Below are 21,287 nucleotides of genomic sequence, written 5' to 3' on the forward strand. Positions count from 1 at the left end.
TTAGAGACCCTGATTCATAACAAATGCGGAAGAGGCGAAGGTTAATGAAAATAAAACGTATTTTCATGGAATCTTGTCCCAAAATTACGTGGGATGAAGTACAAAGGAAGACTGAAGGAGCTGATAAATCGAAATGAAGAGAGAGAGAGAGAGAGAGAGAGAGAGAGAGAGAGAGAGAGAGAGAGAGAGAGAGAGAGAGAGAGAGAGAGAGAGAGAGAGAGACTGTGTAGACATAAAATACTTAGTGTCTGATTTAATTGAAAAAGAGGAAATGTGTACATTAAATACATTACTACAAGAAGATTACTCAAAAATTTTTTAGTATAAGAATAGGACAAATATGTGGAATGAACTAAATGAGTAGTTTGTAAAAGCCAACTTCACTTAAATATAAAAAAGTAGTTATAAAAGGAAGTTCGGTCGTAAGTCATTGCATTAAACAACTGGCAGCTGGAAGAGCAGGGTCCGAGAGCTGAAGCTCGATCCTGAAGACGTAAATGTGTAGACAAACACACACACACACACACACACACACACACACACACACACACACACACACACACACACACACACACCTAGATAAACCGATATGTGGTTGCCAGAAAAGAAGATAATGTGATGCTAAAGTGTGTAAATATTCTTTACAAAGTTTACAAGTATAAAAAGCCGCTTGTAACGAGAGCTAAAGCTGGAATTGGACATTATACCAAGAGTTCATTATAAATTACCAAACATTGTAATAATCTCACCATCAACCCCCCCCCCCCCCCCCCCCCCCCACCCCCTCCCTCCCGGCTACATTGTAACAGTGGTCAGAGTGACTATGGTCAACACTAGGTGTCTCTCACCACCACTGACTATATTGTAACAGTGGTCAGAGTGACTATGGTCAACACTAGGTGTCTCTCACCACCACTGACTATATTGTAACAGTGGTCAGAGTGACTATGGTCAACACTAGGTGTCTCTCACCACCACTGGCTACATTGTAACAGTGGTCAGAGTGACTATGGTCAACACTAGGTGTCTCTCACCACCACTGGCTACATTGTAACAGTGGTCAGAGTGACTATGGTCAACACTAGGTGTCTCTCACCACCACTGGCTACATTGTAACAGTGGTCAGAGTGACTATGGTCAACACTAGGTGTCTCTCACCACCACTGGCTATATTGCAACAGTGGTCAAAGTGGATTATATCTTCCCTCCATCTGCAACTCCCGGAGGTACTCTCCGTTCTTGCCTATTCTGAATACATGCATGAACTCTCAAAATAATCGGCCCTGTGCAGAAAAGTAAGAACAAGGAAAATGTAAATACAGTAATACTACTGTCAAATGATTATCTAAAAAAACAGTACCAATCATAACAATTAACTTTGTCAACAAAAGACGATTAATTAAAGAATTTACAACGAGAGAGGAATAAATAATACAGAAAAAAATGTTACATATACCTTTCAGATTTACTTACCTTTATAAGAAGCACGATAGGTAATAAGCTTCGAAATACAGTGAAGCAAATGCTTCAGCTGTATGGGTTAGTAGGTAAGCTGAAGCAGTTAAGAGGGGGGACACCAAGGGTTCTCTACGACCTATTCGACGTCACGAGAAAGTTAAGTGAAGACTGGAAAGAAGCGAGGCCCTGTTACCAGTGGGATATGTTGTTGTTAAAGATTCGCTGCTTGGAACAAGCAGTTCCAAGTAGCACGGGCTATGGTGAGCCCGTAGCAGTGGGATAGGGAAGGGTGAGCACATGGATCAGATGGGATAGATTCGAGTTAAAAGCTCGGACGTGGATTATATAGATTAATTAGGTTTAACAATAAAATACTCATTGGAGGCTCTAATGCCTATTGAACTAAGGGTGAACTTTGCTTTAAGTTATCGGCCATTAACCTTGGGGAGTAGGAATGGCTCTGGGGGCAGCGGCTCTTATTGTTATATGATGGTGGAGGTGACTGTGTACATGACAGCGTTGGTGGTGGTGGTAGGGGTGGTGGTGGTGGTGGTAGGGGTGGTAGTGGTGGTAGGGGTGGTGGTGGAGGCGGCAGCAGCTGGTGGTGTGGCCACTCATCCCTCAGCTGGCGCGGGGAGCGGACACGGAATACCTTACTCTCTCTCTCTCTTATCCTGGTCCTGGTTCCTGCCACACACGTGCCTCACTCTCAGGTAGGAACCTCCCCTCACTCGCCAGCTTCAGCGCCTCCTTCTGTACCTCCTCCTCCTCCGTCGTCATGTGCTGTTGCTTGCGTCCACACACAACTTTGTATCATTCTCGACAAGTTGAGAGGAACTTTGTCGCAACTCTGCATGAAGCGTTGCGAGCGATTCCTCGTGGCTTCCATGTAAACAATTCTCAAAGTGTTTCCAACTCGAAAAACTGTGCATTTTCATCTTCCGGATCTATAAAAGCCGCCAACACACACACGACAGAAAGAGAAAAAAACAACAGAACAGCAACATTTTCATTATATTTTAGTGATCAGCTTGTAATTTGAAAACATATTCGATTCGCACGTTATGATTTGATGATTAATAAAAAAAAATGCAGACTAACACCGGAAAAATATAAAATATAAATGTTCGCGCCAAAAGCATCCTCATCTGACACTGTTTGATGATTTTCCCGCCATGATTTAAACAGTTTTTGGGTATATTGTGTTGACAAGAGCGCCGTTTATTGGGCCGGGAAATTTTATTAATATTTTTCAATATCTAATTATAGGCGATTGTGGTAGTGCGTAGCGAGGCGAAATTGCATTGTCTGTGTGCATTGTTAATTGTGAATTGTTTTAGCGTATTAGCAGTGTTTAATTATAATATCTGACCCACTTTACTGCGATAATTGTTTTCTGTGATTTCATTCGCAAATGTTGATTGTGATTTATGGCTGATTTACCCCGTGTTAATTATAATTTGGACTAGGTTCACGTGTGTTAATTATAATTGTATCCTGTTTGTGATGTTGTTAATTTGTTGTGGCGTTAATTGTGTTATAGGTTCAGCTTAGTTTGCTTTTGTTAGGCTTAAGATTTGTTTACTTTGCCTGTGTTATTTTTCAAGTTTGTCTTGCTTTATTAGAGTTATTTTCACGTTTGTCTTGCTTTATTAGAGTTATTTTCACGTTTGTCTTGCTTTATTAGAGTTATTTTCACGTTTGTCTTGCTTTATTAGAGTTATTTTGTCTTGCTTTATTAGAGTTATTTTCACGTTTGTCTTGCTTTATTAGAGTTATTTTCACGTTTGTCTTGCTTTATTAGAGTTATTTTCACGTTTGTCTTGCTTTATTAGAGTTATTTTCACGTTTGTCTTGCTTTATTAGAGTTATTTTCAAGTTTGTCTTGCTTTATTAGAGTTATTTTCAAGTTTGTCTTGCTTTATTAAGAGTTATTTTCACGTTTGTCTTGCTTTATTAGAGTTATTTTTAAGTTTATTTTTCTGTGTTTTTTTTTTTACTTGTAGTGTATTCAAGTTAGTATCGCTATTTCATTAGATATGTATAATTGCCTCGTTCCCGTCAAACACACACACCGAAACTACGACGTTGGTACAACGTTCGAACAAGTTTTAAACACCTAACCAGTTATTAACAACCAATATAGCCAGTTGTAACAACGTTCTAATACGTCATAAACACGTTAAGCCAAGATGTAACAACTTTATGACAAGTTGTAACAAGCGGAAAATAGAGACAGTTTCGGTTTGTGTTTCCAAGGGTTTCAGCTTGCTTTACTTGTGAAAGTTTCAAGCTTAGTTTCAAGTTTCATTTCATTTCAAGTTTCATTTATAATTTGACTTTGCATTCAATGTGTTATTTGAACACCAGAGATTATAACCTTACCTTTGCTTACTTTAAGGTAAGTTTACTTTACCTAAAGGTAAACTCAGGAAATTCTAACTTGCTCTACCTAGGTAAATAAAGTTTTATCTGTCTTTATAAATGCTAATTAAAATATATAATGAACTGATTATATTAATCATGGCGTCTAATTATGTGAATTACACTAATTAAAACAATAATATATTAATTAGGCCTACCAAATTAGTATTTGGTAGGCCAAATTGAGTTGGTTTTAATTCTTGGTGAACGTTACATATGTTAATTGTGTTATAACTTTCTTTGTTAAGGGTAATTAGGCCTACACAGCCAGGTTAATGCTGTAGTTGGGATATGATTGATAAATTATAGCAAATTTGAGTTATAGATCTAAGTTTATGTTAATCTGAAATATCCCGGTTAATTCTGATATTCTAAAGTTTAATTGTTTGTTTAAATCTGGTTTCACTTGTTTTTTTATTTGTTTAATCTGGTTAATTTTGTTAATTTTTTTTGTAAACAAATATTTTGTTTGTGTACATTTGTTCTTCAGAGAGGTTTATTTGCTGTTTAATTATTTAAAAATGTTGTTTGCTTCATGAAAAAGAGCAGCATTATCTGTCCACGCCTTCCTAGTGACAGGTGTGTGGCACGTGTATGAGACAGGTGTGTGGCACGTGTTTGAGACAGGTGTGTGGCACGTGTTTGAGACAGGTGTGTGGCACGTGTTTGAAACAGGTATGTGGCACGTGTTTGAGACAGGTGTGTGGCACGTGTTTGAGACAGGTGTGTGGCACGTGTATGAGACGAGTATGTGGCACGTGTATGAGACAGGTGTGTGGCACGTGTATGAGATAGGTGTGTGGCACGTGTTTGAGACAGATGTGTGGCACGTGTATGAGACAAGTATGTGGCACGTGTATGAGACAGGTGTGTGGCACGTGTATGAGACAAGTATGTGGCACGTGTATGAGACAGGTGTGTGGCACGTGTATGAGACAAGTATGTGGCACGTGTATGAGACAGGTGTCTGACACGTGTTTGAAACAGATATTTAACTCATATTTGGAACAGGTGTCTGACTAAAAACTTGGGAACAGGTGTCATTTTAAAACACCTACATATTTTAACAATTTATATATCATTCAGAATAAATATTTCCAACTGGATTCAAATACAATAGCTAGCTTATTTTTTTTTTTACTCTATTGTAGTTTAAAAACAAAATTTATACATTTGATTTTAAACTACAATAGTTTGGTTATTTAAATGACGATGTATCCGTGGTAATTTGTAGCAGAATAATACAGATAAGTCAACCTCTTGTTCCATTGTGTTGTTAGAGAAAGCTAATGGCTTTCATCCAGTTCTTACCTCTATCTAATTATGCCGTTTATTCTGTGTTATATATATTCTCCTTTATTCGATGTGATTTATAGTTCATTCGTGCTAATTAGAAATTTGTATTTATGATGTCATATGGTAAAAGCTTGTAGTAAATGATTGATATAGTGAGGAAAAACAAATGATAGTTGATAAGTTCGGGTATGGAGCCTTTTGGTGCTTGCTAATCTACCAGTGTTGTATGTATATCTACCTTTTCTACCTGCATCGTAACACGTAAATATAGCTATACTAATCTACTAGTATCACAACACGCATCTACTCATCTACCCGTATTGTAATACGCAAGTATCCAACGACTGTATAATCATCTACCCATTCAGTTGTCAGAAATATACAATCTTCCACCTATACAATACTCAGGAATATACATCCATATTCCTATTCTTATGCTTTTTGAAGCGACATAAATCATTAATTTCGAAGCATCAATTGCGTCTTATACAGCAACATTGTATTCACCTGTTGTATATTTCTCAATAATTATATATTAGTCCGTAAAAAAAATGTATAATTCGGATGCATTTGAGTTCTCAAGAGCTTAAAACCTCTTCATAAGCTGCAAAATTATTTTATATTTCGATTCTCGTGGCTTAAAACTGTTCGGAAAGATCATTCAGTACTGTTCGAAAGGCCATTCGGTACCGTTCGAAAATATCATTTAATACCGTTCGAAAAGATCATTTAATATTGTTCGAAAAAATAATTTAATACGGTTCAAAAAGATCATTTAATACCGTTCGACAAGATCATTTAATATTGTTCGAAAAAATTATTTAATACCGTTCAAAAAGGTCATTCAATACTGTTCGAAAAAGGTTATTTACAGAAAAAAGCTGATTTTAAAGAAATTATCAGTAACAAATTTATATTTGTAGTAAATATATTAGGTGAGATCAAGTCAGGTTTTAGCTAAATAGGCTCAGTTAAGATGAGTTTTTTTTACGTTAGCTGAGGTTGAATAGGCTGAGTTAACTGAGGTTAAATAGCCTGGGTTTAAGTTTTCGTTCTATTATGTTAATTTGATGGTAAGACATCCCAGTACACACATCTAGAACAATAAATTAACCCATTTAAACTAATTTAAATGTAAGCTTTTACATCAACAAATTCTCATCAACTTATCATCTTTAGGACAACTCATCGAAGAATCGAGAGAGAAATTGTCGTCAAATGTCTATCTGGTAAGCAGGCGATGAGTCACAATAACGTGGCTGAAGTATGTTGACCAGACCACACACTAGAAGTTGAAGGGACGACGACGTTTCGGTCCGTCCTGGACCATTCTCAAGTCAAATCGACTTGAGAATGGTCCAGGACGGACCGAAACGTCGTCATCCCTTCAACTTCTAGTGTGTGGTCTGGTCAACAAATCTATCTGGTAAATGTCTATCTGGTAAATGTCTATCTAGAAATATTCGCGATACACAAATCTCTCCCTAACGACTGTATTTTGTATCACAACAGCTGTATACATAGCTATTCATGTAACACAATACTTGTTATTCAGCGATGAAAAATGTATAATTTTTCATGTGTATATAATCTGCAGCATTTGACAAGGGAAGGGGTGACTATGAGGAGAAAGCGCCTAAGCCATTACGACTATACAACACTTGGATGGGTCAGGATAAGGATTTGGGATGGGTCGGGGGGAGGGAAAGGAATGGCGCCCAACCACTTGTGGACAGTCGGGAATTGAACGCTGAACTTGCATGAAGCGAGACCGTCGCTCTACCGTCCTACCCTACTGCAAACCATACATCTTTTCCCCACCAGATGTACAACAATGTAGATTTTTTTTGCCGTGTCTTATCTCTCGTTTATTTGAATAAATTTCCCATTAAATAAATTCTCGTTACGTGAAATTAAATTCAGATCGCAAAGTTTCGCAAAATATTTGGCTGCCCCCCCCCCAAAAAAAAAAAGTTAAACTTTGATTTAAGTTTCGCGAGGTAGAGTACAATTGGGTTGTTAAGAGAGAGAGATCTTGATGTCGGGTCCTGGCAGAATGGGGGGGAGGGGGAAGGGGTTGACCTGGTTACCGACCCTTGACCTCTAACTAACTCTTGTGGGTCACCTTAGGAGTAATTAGGTACCTGTTTTAGGTGAGCCGATTGACGGATTGTGTTACGGCTGATGCGAGGAGCACAATGCTTTAACATTAAGTGTGTGAGAGTCAGCTCTTAATCTACAGGAAATATGTTGTGAGAGTCAGCTCTTAATCTACAGGAAATATGTTGTGAGAGTCAGCTCTTAATCTACAGGAAATATGTTGTGAGAGTCAGCTCTTAATCTACAGGAAATATGTTGTGAGAGTCAGCTCTTAATCTACAGGAAATAAGCTGTGAGGGTCAGCTCTTAATCTACAGGAAATAAGCTGTGAGAGTCAGCTCTTAATCTACAGGAAATATGTTGTGAGAGTCAGCTCTTAATCTACAGGAAATATGTTGTGAGAGTCAGCTCTTAATCTACAGGAAATATGTTGTGAGGGTCAGCTCTTAATCTACAGGAAATAAGCTGTGAGAGTCAGCTCTTAATCTACAGGAAATATGTTGTGAGAGTCAGCTCTTAATCTACAGGAAATAAGCTGTGAGAGTCAGCTCTTAATCTACAGGAAATATGTTGTGAGAGTCAGCTCTTAATCTACAGGAAATAAGCTGTGAGAGTCAACTCTTAATCTACAGGAAATATGTTGTGAGAGTCAGCTCTTAATCTACAGGAAATAAGCTATGAGAGTCAGCTCTTAATCTACAGGAAATAAGCTGTGAGAGGGAGCTCTTAATCTACAGGAAATAAGCTATGAGAGTCAGCTCTTAATCTACAGGAAATAAGCTGTGAGAGGCAGCTCTTATCTCACAAAGAGATACATGCTACATAATTATCTAACTATAACCCCCCCCCCCTCTTCGATATGTATTTCCGGAGTGTATCATCAAAATCTACTAAATGTTAAGCATTCACATTAAAAAAAAAAAAAATTTGAAGCATATAATTTTTTGCAACAGTTAAAAACTCAATGTTTTCCATTAATAGCGAAGAATTTATTCTTTGCAAATCATAAATTCTCTCCGTGTCATAGAATTTATTTTCCGTCAAAATTTACATTTCTTTCAACCGAGAGCAATTTTTCTTGATTTATTTTTCACAATTCTGTTTTCTTCAAATCTAAATTGATTTAAAAAGAAATTAACTACAGCTAATATGAAATTTAGTAATTAGTGGATTTATGAAAGATAAAAAAAATATCTGCTATCTAATCACTGTAATTTAATGATTTGTATTTTGTTTAATTAAAAACAAATATTTTTTATTTTATTTTTTCACAAACTTTTTTGCAAAAATCTTTCCCTAACCAAAGTTTGAAATTATTAATGAGTGGATCTATAGACATTATTCACATCCGTTCACAATCTCTTCTCTGCAAATATTGAATTTATTTGGCATATACATAAATTACCCGAACTTCAATACGGTGTTGTACATTGTAGCCATTTAATTCCTGCAAAAATTTCACATTCATACGGTTTGGTTAATTAACAACTCTTCATACACTTAACAAATTCAGCACATAGCATGGTCCTGTTCTCCACATAGCATGGCCCTGTTCTCCACATAACATGTCGTTGTTCTCCACATAACATGGCGGTGTTCAATACTTTTAACTTGAATACTATTGAACATTATGATCTGTAATTACTCCATTCTTCTCGTAGCACTACACATTTGGGCATCATTAAAACACTCATATGCATTAATTTTTGGACGGGTTCTACCTACAGGGTATCGTTTGGTGTTCGGTTTAAGGCCTATCAGGCACTGTCTGTCTGTCTGTCTGTCTCTGTCTCTGTCTCTCTCTCTCTCTCTCTCTCTCTCTCTCTCTCTCTCTCTCTCTCTCTCTCTCTCTCTCTCTCTCTCTCTCTCTCTCTCTCTCTCTCTCCTTCCCGTTCTTTCTCCCAGAGGGGCAGAAAGATGCTCGAATATAACATTCAGTTAACGTAATCGACGTTAAAATAACGTTGAATCAACGGTTAATGACGTTGAATCAAGGTTAATGCCGTTGAATCAACGGTTAATGACGTTGAATCAATTAAAAAATGATTTCATCGCGTTGGAGAACATGACGTCATTAATGCAACGGGGCTGTTTTTGTCCTCTTTTAACTATTTTTGTTTGCAAGAATACACTTTGTAATTTGAATAGTGTTATTAGGAAATGAAGAGGGAAAACAGTCCCAAAATAAATATATTTGTTTTATTTCATTATCTTATTTTAATGAACAGACGATTGATGTTTGAAATAAATTGCAGTTTTATGCATTTCTAGTGAATGGGAGTTTCTGGCTCCGTATGTGTGTAGGTATGTGTTTGTGTGTTTCTGTCTGTCTGTATGGCTGTTTTATTGTCTGCTTGTTCCCTGTATGGCTGTTTTACTGTCTGCTTGTTCCCTGTATGTCTGTTTTACTGTCTGCTTGTTCCCTGTATGGCTGTTTTATTGTCTGCTTGTTCCCTGTATGGCTGTTTTACTGTCTGCTTGTTCCCTGTATGGCTGTTTTACTGTCTGCTTGTTCTCTGTATGGCTGTTTTACTGTCTGCTTGTTCCCTGTATGGCTGTTTTACTGTCTGCTTGTTCTCTGTATGGCTGTTTTACTGTCTGCTTGTTCCCTGTATGGCTGTTTTACTGTCTGCTTGTTCCCTGTATGGCTGTTTTATTGTCTGCTTGTTCCCTGTATGGCTGTTTTACTGTCTGCTTGTTCCCTGTATGTCTGTTTTACTGTCTTCTTGTCTCCCTGTATGTCTGTCAAACAGACGATATGTTTGTACACCTGTGGCTCTCTGTCAAATTATATCATTGATTGGTTGCTGTTTTGTTTATTTGATGGTCTGCTTGTCTGTCTGTCTGTCTGTCTGTCTGTCTGTCTGTCTGTCTGTCTGTCTGTCTGTCTGTCTGTCTGGCTGGCCTAGAGGGCCGAGCATGTTAAATAATAATACTGTTGATGGAACAGGTGTTTGATCTGAGTGGCCCCGTGTCGTCCTGCTTTTGACAATCAGTTATCCTTGAAAATACTGGTTAATCCAATCAATTATATTTCACCGAGTCCATTCGGATACACTGGAAAAAAATGAGGCGTGTTTATTCGGCCAGAATATTAATTTAGTTGTTATTTATCTTTTGAAAAATTTTCAATATTCCATATACCTCCATCCCACCTGGTGCTGTCCCCTTGGGGCGTGGGAAGGGGGAGGACCTACTCGCCTTTACCTCTGTTTCTCTCTCTCTCTTTTTTTACTCGTTATTTATCCTTTTCCACTTCCTAGCATTTCCGTTGATCCTCTTCCTCCTCCTCCTCCTCCTTATTCCCATCGTCTTGGCGAGTGGCAGGATCTCTTTCTGTCTTGCTTTATCTTGCCTTCCCTATTATTGTCTCACTTGTCCCATTCCCTTCTTTCGCCCCCTCACTTATGGGATTTTGCGTCAAGGTTATGTGTAGTGTGTGTGTGCGTGTGTGTGTGCGTGTGTGTGTGTGTGTGTGTGTGTGTGTGTGTGTGTGTGTGTGTGTATGTGTGGTGTGTGTGTGTGTGTGTTGGGGGAGTGGGCAGTGTTTATACTAACTAGACGCCCGAAATCTTTATTCCATCTTGCCCCCTTGGAGATATAGATGGAGGTGGCTTCCACAACTTCGAATTTGTTGGTAGGGGGCGTGGGGATGTTGTTGTTTAAGGTGGGGGGGGGGGAGAGGGAAGGGTGGGGGGGTATGTGGTAGGTGTGGTGGCGTGATGGTGGTGGGCGTAGGGAGGCGGCAGACTGGCGTATAACAGGCCTGGTGTTCGAGGACCTCTGCGTAAGCTCTTATTTGCGTGCGGTCAAGGGGAACAGCTACGCCAGGCCAAGCTGGTGCCTGGAAGGGTTGGGTTGGGGTGGGAATATATACGGACGGGTACCACACGCGGGTCTAGGATAGAGGCTCCACGTATATTATTGTGGATTACGTTGTGTATGAGAGAGTTTGACAGACAGACAGTCATGGACAGACGACAGACAGGCAGACACAAAGAGAGATATAAGACTTACGCCAGCTCAGAGGAGATTGGATTGACTGGGGTCTAATCCTATAGCGTTGCATCTGTTGGGGTCCATTGACATCTTCAAGCCTCAGCATCTTGACATCTTAGCCTTAGTGATAGGGGTTATCTGAGATAATCCTCTCCTACGCGTCACAAGGGATTCGAACCCACCCACCCACTGTGGCCCCCCCCCCCCACAGTATCACCCTGGGTGGTGTTCATCTCGAAGTAATTGCCGCTTGAAAAACAGAGTGTCACGGACTCTCGATCTGCCACACCGTTAAAAATGCAACTGTTTTGCCTAATCAGAAACGTTCGATTCCTAGCGTCTTATCTAACCTGTCGAGGCCGATGCTTAGTAAACGTTAATATTACGTTGATAATACTACGAGTGGTTCAGTGTTCATCTTGAACGCGATCAAGTATTACTAGGTCGTACGTAGAGTAAGATGAATACCAGCTCGTACGTAGAGTAAGACTAATACTAGTCTTACTCTACGTACTAATACGTACTAATACGTACAAAATACGTACAAAAATAATACTAATACGTACAAAAATAATACTAATACGTACAAAAATAATACTAATACGTACAAAAATAATACTAATACGTACAAAAAGTCTCTATAATATTCACTCGCTTCCGAAATTATGTATAATATGGACAACAAAATAAAAAAGTGACTTAATTAACAATCCCCTCCCCCCCCCCCACAAAAGACACAGATGAATAAGTTAAGGTTGTGTGAAGCAAACACATTAATGGGTGATGTCGCGTGGGGTGTGTGAAACGCCTGGAGACGGCCCCATAACTAATGGGGGAGACCACTGGTATTATTCATTGTAATATCTTGATTATCAACTAAATTGGCTGAATACTGAATGAGACTCCGGAACTCCTGATGCCGTGTGGGGGATAGGTGGGTTGGGGGGGGGGGGGTAGGGAGGTGTTCCTTGGTAGGGGGGGATGGGTGGATAGGTGGATCAGGGGGCTGTTCTTAGGTTTGGAAGGAGTGCTGTTGCTTGGTATGGAGTTGGGTAAGGGGGAGAACAAGTGGTATTGAGTGAGAGATAGTGGTATTGAGTGAGAGATAGTGGTATTGAGTGAGAGATAGTGGTATTGAGTGAGAGATAGTGGTAGTGAGTGATTGGTTGCGAAAGACAGTGGGTGAATGGGAGATAGGTGATGAGAGATAGTGAGACAGGAGAAGTGGGAGAGTGAGAGACAGGAAAGGAGTGAATGACAGTGGTATTGTGAGAGACGGTAGTAGTGGGTGAGGGGATGGAATAGAAGAAGGGAAAGAAACTATCAGGAGAACGTAGCCAAACCATTGTGACTATTTACCACTTAGAAGGAATCAGGATAAGGATGTGGGATGGGACGACGGGGAGAAGGAATGGTGCCCAAACCACTTGAACGGTCGGAAATACAAATTATTCTCGAAGACAACAGACAGATGCACAAAAATCAAGATGCCATTAATTAACGCAGACTCACAAACCGCTCTATATCATCAATGCACCACAATGGTAATAAACACCAATATTTGCTACCATGCGAGCTGCCAACAGAGACAACCTGATAACTCCAAGGTGGCGCTGGCGTCCCCAGAAACCGCAAATAAACAACAACTCATAGATGAACACCCACAGGGGAAATTCGCCAAATGAAAACGCATTAAAAAAAAATTGGGGGGGGGATAATTCACCCAGAGAGCTGCTGTTGTTGTTAAAGATTCGCTACCTGGAACAAAGTTCCAAGTAGCACGGTCTATGGTGAGCCCGTAGTGCCTTACCCAGAGAGGGTATTGCGTCAACCCACTTCGCCCTCCCATTGTTGTTAGTAGGGGTAAATGGCGACGTTTTGGAGGTTTAGGGGGTTTGTAGGGGTGAGAAGGGGGGGGGGGGAAGGAGGAGTTGGAGGGTGGGGTTGGGGGGGGGGTTGTGAGGGGTGGGTGTGAGGGGTGGGGTGTGGGGGGTGGGAGGATTAATGGGTTGCCGGAACAACCGTACAGTAAATGACAGAGGCAACAGGAGCTGGAGATAGCGAATGGAGAAACAGCAAATCAGCAGTGTGAGTAGCAGCAGCAATAGCCTTAACAGCATAACAACAGCACCGACAGGAACATCGACGACAGCAGCAGCAGCAGCAGCATGAACAGTAATGCTGCATTGCATACAGTAATAACATGAGAAACAGCAGCAGCAAACGCAACAACAACAGCACCATCTACAACAGCATCAAGCACAGCAGGAACAACAACGAAAACAACACCAGCAGGAGCAGGAGCAACACAAGCAGCAACAGCAGCAGCACGAGCAGCAGTAGCAGCAGCAGCAGCGGCGGCAGAAGTAGCAGTAGTAGTCGTAGCAGCAGCAGGAGCAGGAACAACACGAGCAGCAGCAGTACCACCAGCAACACCACCACCAGCAGCAGCAGCAGCAGCAGCAGCAGCAGTACCACCAGCAGCAGCAGCAGCAGCAGTAACAGTACCACCAGCAACACCACCACCACCACCACCACCACCAGCAGCAGCAGCAGCAGCAGCAGCAGTACCACCAGCAACACCAGCAACACCACCACCACCAGCAGCAGCAGCAGCAGCACCAGCAGCAGCAGCAGCAGGTCCGCCACACCCCTCCACAATCACACGAGGGAACGGTATTGCCTCAAACACAATTATCAGAACATAAGCCCGCCATATCGATCGCTTGGCGCAGGGAAATGCCAGCGACGTCGGGCACAACCCCCCCCCCCTAATGCAAGACAAAAAATATATATAAATATGCTGTGAGACAATGACAATTTGCATTTGTCTCCAAAGGTTATGTGTGTGTGCTTGTGGGAAGCAAAGAAATTAGTTTAGATAGAGGGGAGGATTGTCTTCTTATTTAGTTAATTGAGTTTTCATGTACTGGTTCTTCTATTACCATTAATACTGGTGCTTCTACTTCTATATCTACCACAATCTACTAGAGAATTACCATCATAAAAGCCGCCATTAGTACAGGGTTACAATTACCACCATCGCTAAATATCACTATACTCACCACCACCCCCTCCACACACAATTATAACCACTACCTCTCCCCCCCCCCCCACAACTATAACCAACATTATCTACCGAAACACCATTACAACAACCACCACCATCGCACCGTGCCACCACAACCACCACCCTCACCACAACTATCACCATTACGTCTCTCAAAGTACAACTATCCAACAACCCAGCATCATTTTTTTCTCCCATTACCACCGATTAGTTCCTACCACCATTACCACCACAAATACCACAACCAACCAGGTTGTACCACCACCCCCACCACCAGGTCACGCCCCCCCCCCCAGGTCACACCATGCCATGACGAAACACCATAACCTTAGCTATACATTTTACTTAAGGAAAAAAAATCCCTAGAAAAACTTAGTTTATCCCACAAATCCCCCAGACACAAGACTCCAAGAGGCAAGCCTTAACCCTCAGAGTGCTCTCAGGGTGCTCAATAGTGCTCACGAGGTGTTCAAGACGCTCTTAAAGTATTCAAGGGTGCTCACGGGAGCTCACGGGTGCCCGTAAGAGCTCAAGAATGCCTTAAGTGTGTTTACAGAAGTCACATGCTAGCAAGAGCCCCCCGGGTGCTCACGGGTGCCCGTAAGAGCTCAAAAGTGCCCCAAGTGTGTTTACAGAAGTCACATGCTAGCAAGAGCCCCCCGGGTGCTCACGGGTGCCCGTAAGAGCTCAAAAGTGCCCCAAGTGTGTTTACAGAAGTCACATGCTGGCGAGAGCCCCCACGGGTGCTCACTAGGGGTGACAAGGAGCGTTAATGAGGAATAACGCCCTCCTGGCTGCCTGCAGGAGGAGGAACAGGAACAACGCGACGCTTATCCAACGCATAAACAGCCGGTTTAGTTATTATTTAGCGCAGAACGTGGCTTGGCTTAGCGTTGGAGGTGGTGCACGTGAGGGAGAGGTTGTTAACTTCTCTCATTATGAGGTAACAAGGGATAGTTATATTTCATGATTTGCCGCAAATAAATGGGGTCAACTCAAGCCTCCTAGAGTCGCATGAGGGGGGGAGGAGGATAGGGGAAGGGGGAGGGAGGGGAAGAAGAATAGGGGAAGGAGGGGGAGAAAAATAGGGGAGGGAGTAGCTTGTATGGATGTAGAAGGCTCCGTTGCCGTGTGAATTTTTTTGCATCAGGATTTTGCTAATCACCTGATGATTGGATGAACAGGAATAGCTTATAATTAATCGTTCTAATTTTAACGGGAGAACGTCATATATATAAGGGCTTGTGTATGGTATATTTAGCAACAGGTTTCAGACCGGTGGAAAAACCTGATTGATTACTCAATTTTCAACTAGATAGCGGAAGCTAAGTGCCTCTGTCTACTCCTTTTACAAGCGGTTTGCCAGTTAAGAGTGATTGATTATTCTATTTTCAACCAATTAGCAACAAGTGTAAAGAATGTATTATGATGTTTTATTCAGATAAAAGGTCGAAAAATATTTAATTTTGAACATAAAAACCAAATCAGACAATTTTTCTACGTCAATCTTTCGATCACCTCATCCCTCTGTAGAAATGTGAGGCGCATGCAAAAGATACAGCAAGCATTTCCTCTCTGGAGAGCGACACTGAGGCGCTGGAACAGGAAAATGGCTTCCTTCTGGACTCTTATTTTGCCTAATGTGTTCCCCTTTCCCCCTTCACCTGCTCTAGAAACTTAAAAGTACATTTACCCCCTCGGCGCGCAGGGTATCTCTGTATTTGTCTTGCGGGCTCACCATAGCCCGTGCTACATGGACACTTCGTTCTGAGTAGCTAAATCTAAAACAACAACAACAGGGGTATGTCGGAGCCTATTTGGCACGAACTTGTAACAATGGGTCAGTGTACTTAAGTTTTCTGGGTCTCCCTGAAGGTGCTTTCCTCAGCCTCTACTGTATGGTAGATAAGCCAAAGTAGATGCACACATGTAGCCGCACACAACCTGTCTACCTGTCCCCATGGCTGTAAAGGGACCTCATCTGGGCGTTTGTGACTGATGTTGTCCGGTCGGTACATTTGAGGATCTCTTTGTGCTGGACATTTGGCTGTAGTCAAACATCTCTTGTTGATGTCCTTGACTACTTCATGTCTGGCATGAAGTCTTTTCCTCTGACGTAAGACATATGAGTCCATGGCTACTGTATTGGTCTGTTGACGCAGAACAATACTCTCTTTATCTCTGTTTCTCTCTTTGTCTCTTTCTCTTTCCCTCTCTATCTTTTGTTTTTAACTAAGGCCAGGGTTCATAAGGGCTGTCAACTGAGGTACCTAATGAAACTGCAAGCAAGAGCTGTTATCCTATATCAGCTCATCAGCTCATCAGCTCTCTCTCTCTCTCTCTCTCTCTCTCTCTCTCTCTCTCTCTCTCTCTCTCTCTCTCTCTCTCTCTCTCTCTCTCTCTCTCTCTCTCTCTCTCTCTCTCTCTCTCATCTATTCCATTCATAACATACACTGCGTGCTATTCATTCACACATCCGGACTGGGATGTAGTTAATGAGATGGATACCGCTATTATCCAAAATTAATATCGCCGAGCGGATAAAGTCGGATCCTCCTTGGAACGATATACTGGACGGGGGGGGGGGGGGGGGCGTGGTATTATCGCGATTTTCACGCGGGCTCCATAAGGAAGCGAACGATACGAGAGCGATATTTGTAACAAATATATAGTTATAGTTACAAGACGCGATATAGCGAGCTCCATGTAGAATGTGTAACAGATAAAATGAGATATAGAAGGAACGGTCTTGAATGCGAAACAGAGATGATGAGATATGGATAAAGACAGAATGGGAGACATAGTACATGCGGTGGGAAATATGTGAGTAAGGCAGCTTTTCTGTATTAGTTGAAGCAATAATATGTACACACACACACACACGCACACGCACACGCGCACACACACACACACACAGACACACATGGTATGAATTAGGAAGTAATGTGGTGGAGGCTGACTCCATACACAGTTTCAAGTGTAGATATGATAGAGCCCAATAGGCTCAGGAACCTGTACACCAGTTGATTGACAGTTGAGAGGCGGGACCAAAGAGCCAAAGTTCAACCCCCGCAAACACAACTAGGTGAATACACACACACACACACACACACACACACACACACACACACACACACACACACACATACACACACACACACACACACAGGGTTGACAAATGGAGTGCATTAGGAAGTGATGTGGTGGAGGCTGACTCCATACACAGTTTCAAGTGTAGATATGATAGAGCCCAATAGGTTCAGGAACCTGTACACCAGTTGATTGACAGTTGAGAGGCGGGACCAAAGAGCCAAAGTTCAACCCCCGCAAACACAACTAGGTGAATACACACACACACACACACACACACACACACACACACACACACACACACACACACACACACCTGGAAAGAAAAGGACATTGTACCACACCACCAACACGGGGCTCAGGGATTGGAACTCAAGCCACACAGATTTAATAAAATTCCATGACAAGGCAAAAAAAATTAGAAAAAAAGAAGGGGTGGGATGACCGCATATTTCTGGACTGTCAGGACACCTTTGACATAGTACTTCATAAGAGGCTGGTGCGTAAATTGGAGAAGCAGGGAAGAGCAGGAGATAAGATGCTCCATTGGATAATAAGTCCCTAAGTTACTGTGACGAACCTAACTTCACTAGAAGAGTTACGGGAGACATGATTACCACCTACAAAATCCTCATAGGAATTGACAGGGTAGATAAAGATATAGTATTTAGCACGGGTGGTACACAACCAAATGAGCCACAAAGACATTAGAAAGATGATTTTTCAGTGTCAAAGTAAAAAAAAAGCCAAATTGAATACCCAAGGAAGTGATATGATAGAAGCAGACTTCACCAACAGGCTCAACAACCTGTACACTAATAATTTACCAGTTGAGAGGCGGGGACTAAAGAGCTAAAACTCAACCCTGCAAAGCACAACTATCGTTCTATATAACGACACGTCGTAGAGGATTTCTACAACGACTCCCCGTGAATGACCAAGGCTCTCAACATAACCATTACAGGGACGCAGCATTGTGCCGGTGAAAATAGCATTCATCCGTATTAAAACGGACGGAATGAAATTTTCCCGAACCGTCATTAAGTGAGCGAGAGTTTGTTCAGAGTGCCAACGTAACCGACTCGTTAAGGGCGCGGCGTGGCACTGTTCAGCGGTGATTATTATGAGTGCTCGCGGAACCCATAGCATCAAAAAGAGATTCCAGGGGTCACGATTTGTCAGAAAATCAACCTTCGGGTGATTTGATGTCGTTTTGTTAAACACGCTGTTATGATAACTTGGTCTTGTTAAACCTTGTTAAACATGCTGTTATGATAACTTGGTCTTGTTAAACACGCTGTTATGATAATATAGTCTTGTTAAACACGCTGTTATGATAACATAGTCTTGTTAAACACGCTGTTATGATAACATAGACTTGTTAAACACCCTATTATGATAACATAGACATGTTTAAACACGCTGTTATGATAACATAGCCTTGTTAAACACGCTGTTATGATAACATAGTCTTGTTAAACACGCTGTTATGATAACATAGTCTTGTTAAACACGCTGTTATGATAACATAGTCTTGTTAAACACGCTGTTATGATAACATAGTCTTGTTAAACACCCTATTATGATAACGTGGTCTTGTTAAACACCCTATTATGATAACGTGGTCTTGTTAAACACCCTATTATGATAACATAGCCTTGTTAAACAGCCTATTATGATAACGTGGTCTTGTTAAACACCCTATTATGATAACATAGCCTTGTTAAACACCCTATTATGATAACGTGGTCTTGTTAAACACCCTATTATGATAACGTGGTCTTGTTAAACAGCCTATTATGATAACGTGGTCTTGTTAAACACCCTATTATGATAACGTGGTCTTGTTAAACACCCTATTATGATAACGTGGTCTTGTTAAACAGCCTATTATGATAACGTGGTCTTGTTAAACACCCTATTATGATAACGTAGCCTTGTTAAACAGCCTATTATGATAACAGTAAGTATTGCAAATGGTTGACGCATGTAACTTGTGGCCTTTCTCGAACGAAATAGCGAAGCCGTTCGAAGTTTGATTTCCGCTTCAGCCTGAACGAATGTAAAGCGGCAGCCCCATCCTCCGACCATTGGCCAAATGCTCGCTATATCCGGCTACCGCTCTTGTGTTAACGCGACCCCGTCCTCAGGCTGCGTCCATTCCACCCAGCGGCCGACCCCAAGGACGCATTTATCAATTTGAACACGCTGTTCATTCAAAACAGGAATTTTCTTAGATATTGATTAATGGTATTATATATATTAGCGTATTAATTGTGCGTATTTAGGTTCCGGGTTCGATTCCCGGCCGAGATAGAAACAAATAGGCAGTTTCTTTCACCCAGATGGCCCTGTTCACCTAGCAGTAAATGGGTATCTGGGAGTTAGACAGCTGTTACGGGCTGCTTCCTGGACATGTGCTCGCGTGTGTGTGTGTGTGTGTGTTAGAGAGAAATATATGTAATAGCCATAATATAGGAAAAATAAATTGGTTAGAAAGGCGGGGTCCAAGAGCTAATAGCTCGATTCTGCAGACATATTCTTAAAAATACAACACGTCGAGAACTAAGGAACTTTGGGTCATGTGTTCTCAGGAACTTTGGGGTGATGTATCTTAAGATACTTTGGGTGATACTTTTAAGTATCTTTTTGGTGACTATCCCATCTATCCCTCCCATGTTGTGATACACGCCAAGACTATCCCACCTATCCCATGTTGCACGCACTAATCCATGTAAGCGCTGACAAACACAAACAAACAAACAGCTGTATTAATTCATCGGACCAGCGGTAATCAAACAAACAAAATCGATAAATAAAAAGTTTAAATATAAAGTAAAAAAAAGGGAGGAAATAAGTGTGAAATTGGTTCAAATATTGAATCAATTGCAATATTGGGATGTGTGTTGTTGTTGTTGCTGTTTTTCATGCGTGGTGATGAGTTTTCTGGTGGTTGTGGTAGTGGTGGTGGTGGTGGTTGTAGTGGTGGTGGTGGTGGTAGTGGTGGTGGTGGTGGTTGAAGTGGTTGTGGTAGGGGTGGTTGTAGTGGTGGTGGTGGTAGTGGTGGTGGTTGTGGTGGTGGTAGTGGTGGTGGTGGTGGTGGTGGTGGTGGTTGAAGTGGTTGTGGTGGTGGTAGTGTGGGTGGTGGTGGTGGTGGTTGAAGTGGTGGTTGAAGTGGTGGTGGTGGTGGTTGAAGTGGTGGTGGTGGTGGTTGAAGTGGTGGTGGTGGTTGACGTGGTTGTGGTGGTGGTGGTGGTAGGGGTGGTGGTAGTGGTGGTTGTGGTAGTGGTGGTGGTAGGGGTGGTTGTAGTGGTGGTGTTGTTAGTGGCAAGTGGTGGTGATGCTACGACCGATGATGGTGGAGATTGTGGTTGAGATGGTGGGAAAGGTTGTAGTGGTAGTATGATGATGAGAAGTGATGCTGGGTGGTAGAAGGATGGTGGTAGTGACTCTGGGAGGGGTAGTAGTGGCTATGAGTGGTGGTAGGATGGTGATAGCGATGATGAAATGGTCTATAAGGGGGAGTGATAGAATGGTGTGTTAAAAGCCGTAGTGATTCTGATGGTGGTAGTAGACGATGAGTCACAATAACGGGGCTTGAAGACATGAGAAGTAAACCTCAGACCAGAAGATTAGGAGACGACGGAGACGTTTCGGTCCGTCCTGGACCGTGATCAAGTCGACTGTGATGGGGGCGAGGTTGTTGTTGATTTTAGATTCAGCTACTTGGAACTAACCTTTCCAAGTAGCACAGGCTATGGTGAGCCCGTAGTGGTTCCAAGAAGCACGGGCTATGGTGAGCCTGTTGTGGATTTACCTGGCACAGGAGCGGGGCAAGTAGCACGGGCTA

The 21,287-nt window shown here is 41.8% G+C and overlaps 1 protein-coding gene across 1 annotated transcript in view; it reads left to right on the forward strand.

Annotated features, from left to right (window-relative positions):
- The first annotated feature begins 2,088 nt into the window (after positions 1–2,088).
- The window catches only part of LOC123766329 (uncharacterized), a 186,436-nt gene continuing 167,237 nt past the window's right edge, over positions 2,089–21,287 (forward strand). Inside the window, exon 1 of the mRNA XM_069321211.1 lies at positions 2,089–2,171. The gene's annotated coding sequence lies outside the window, so the exon portion shown is untranslated. The remainder of the gene's footprint in view (positions 2,172–21,287) is intronic.

The sequence above is a fragment of the Procambarus clarkii genome, chromosome 9 (genome assembly GCF_040958095.1).
Source record: "Procambarus clarkii isolate CNS0578487 chromosome 9, FALCON_Pclarkii_2.0, whole genome shotgun sequence".
In the NCBI taxonomy this organism is placed as follows: domain Eukaryota; kingdom Metazoa; phylum Arthropoda; class Malacostraca; order Decapoda; family Cambaridae; genus Procambarus; species Procambarus clarkii.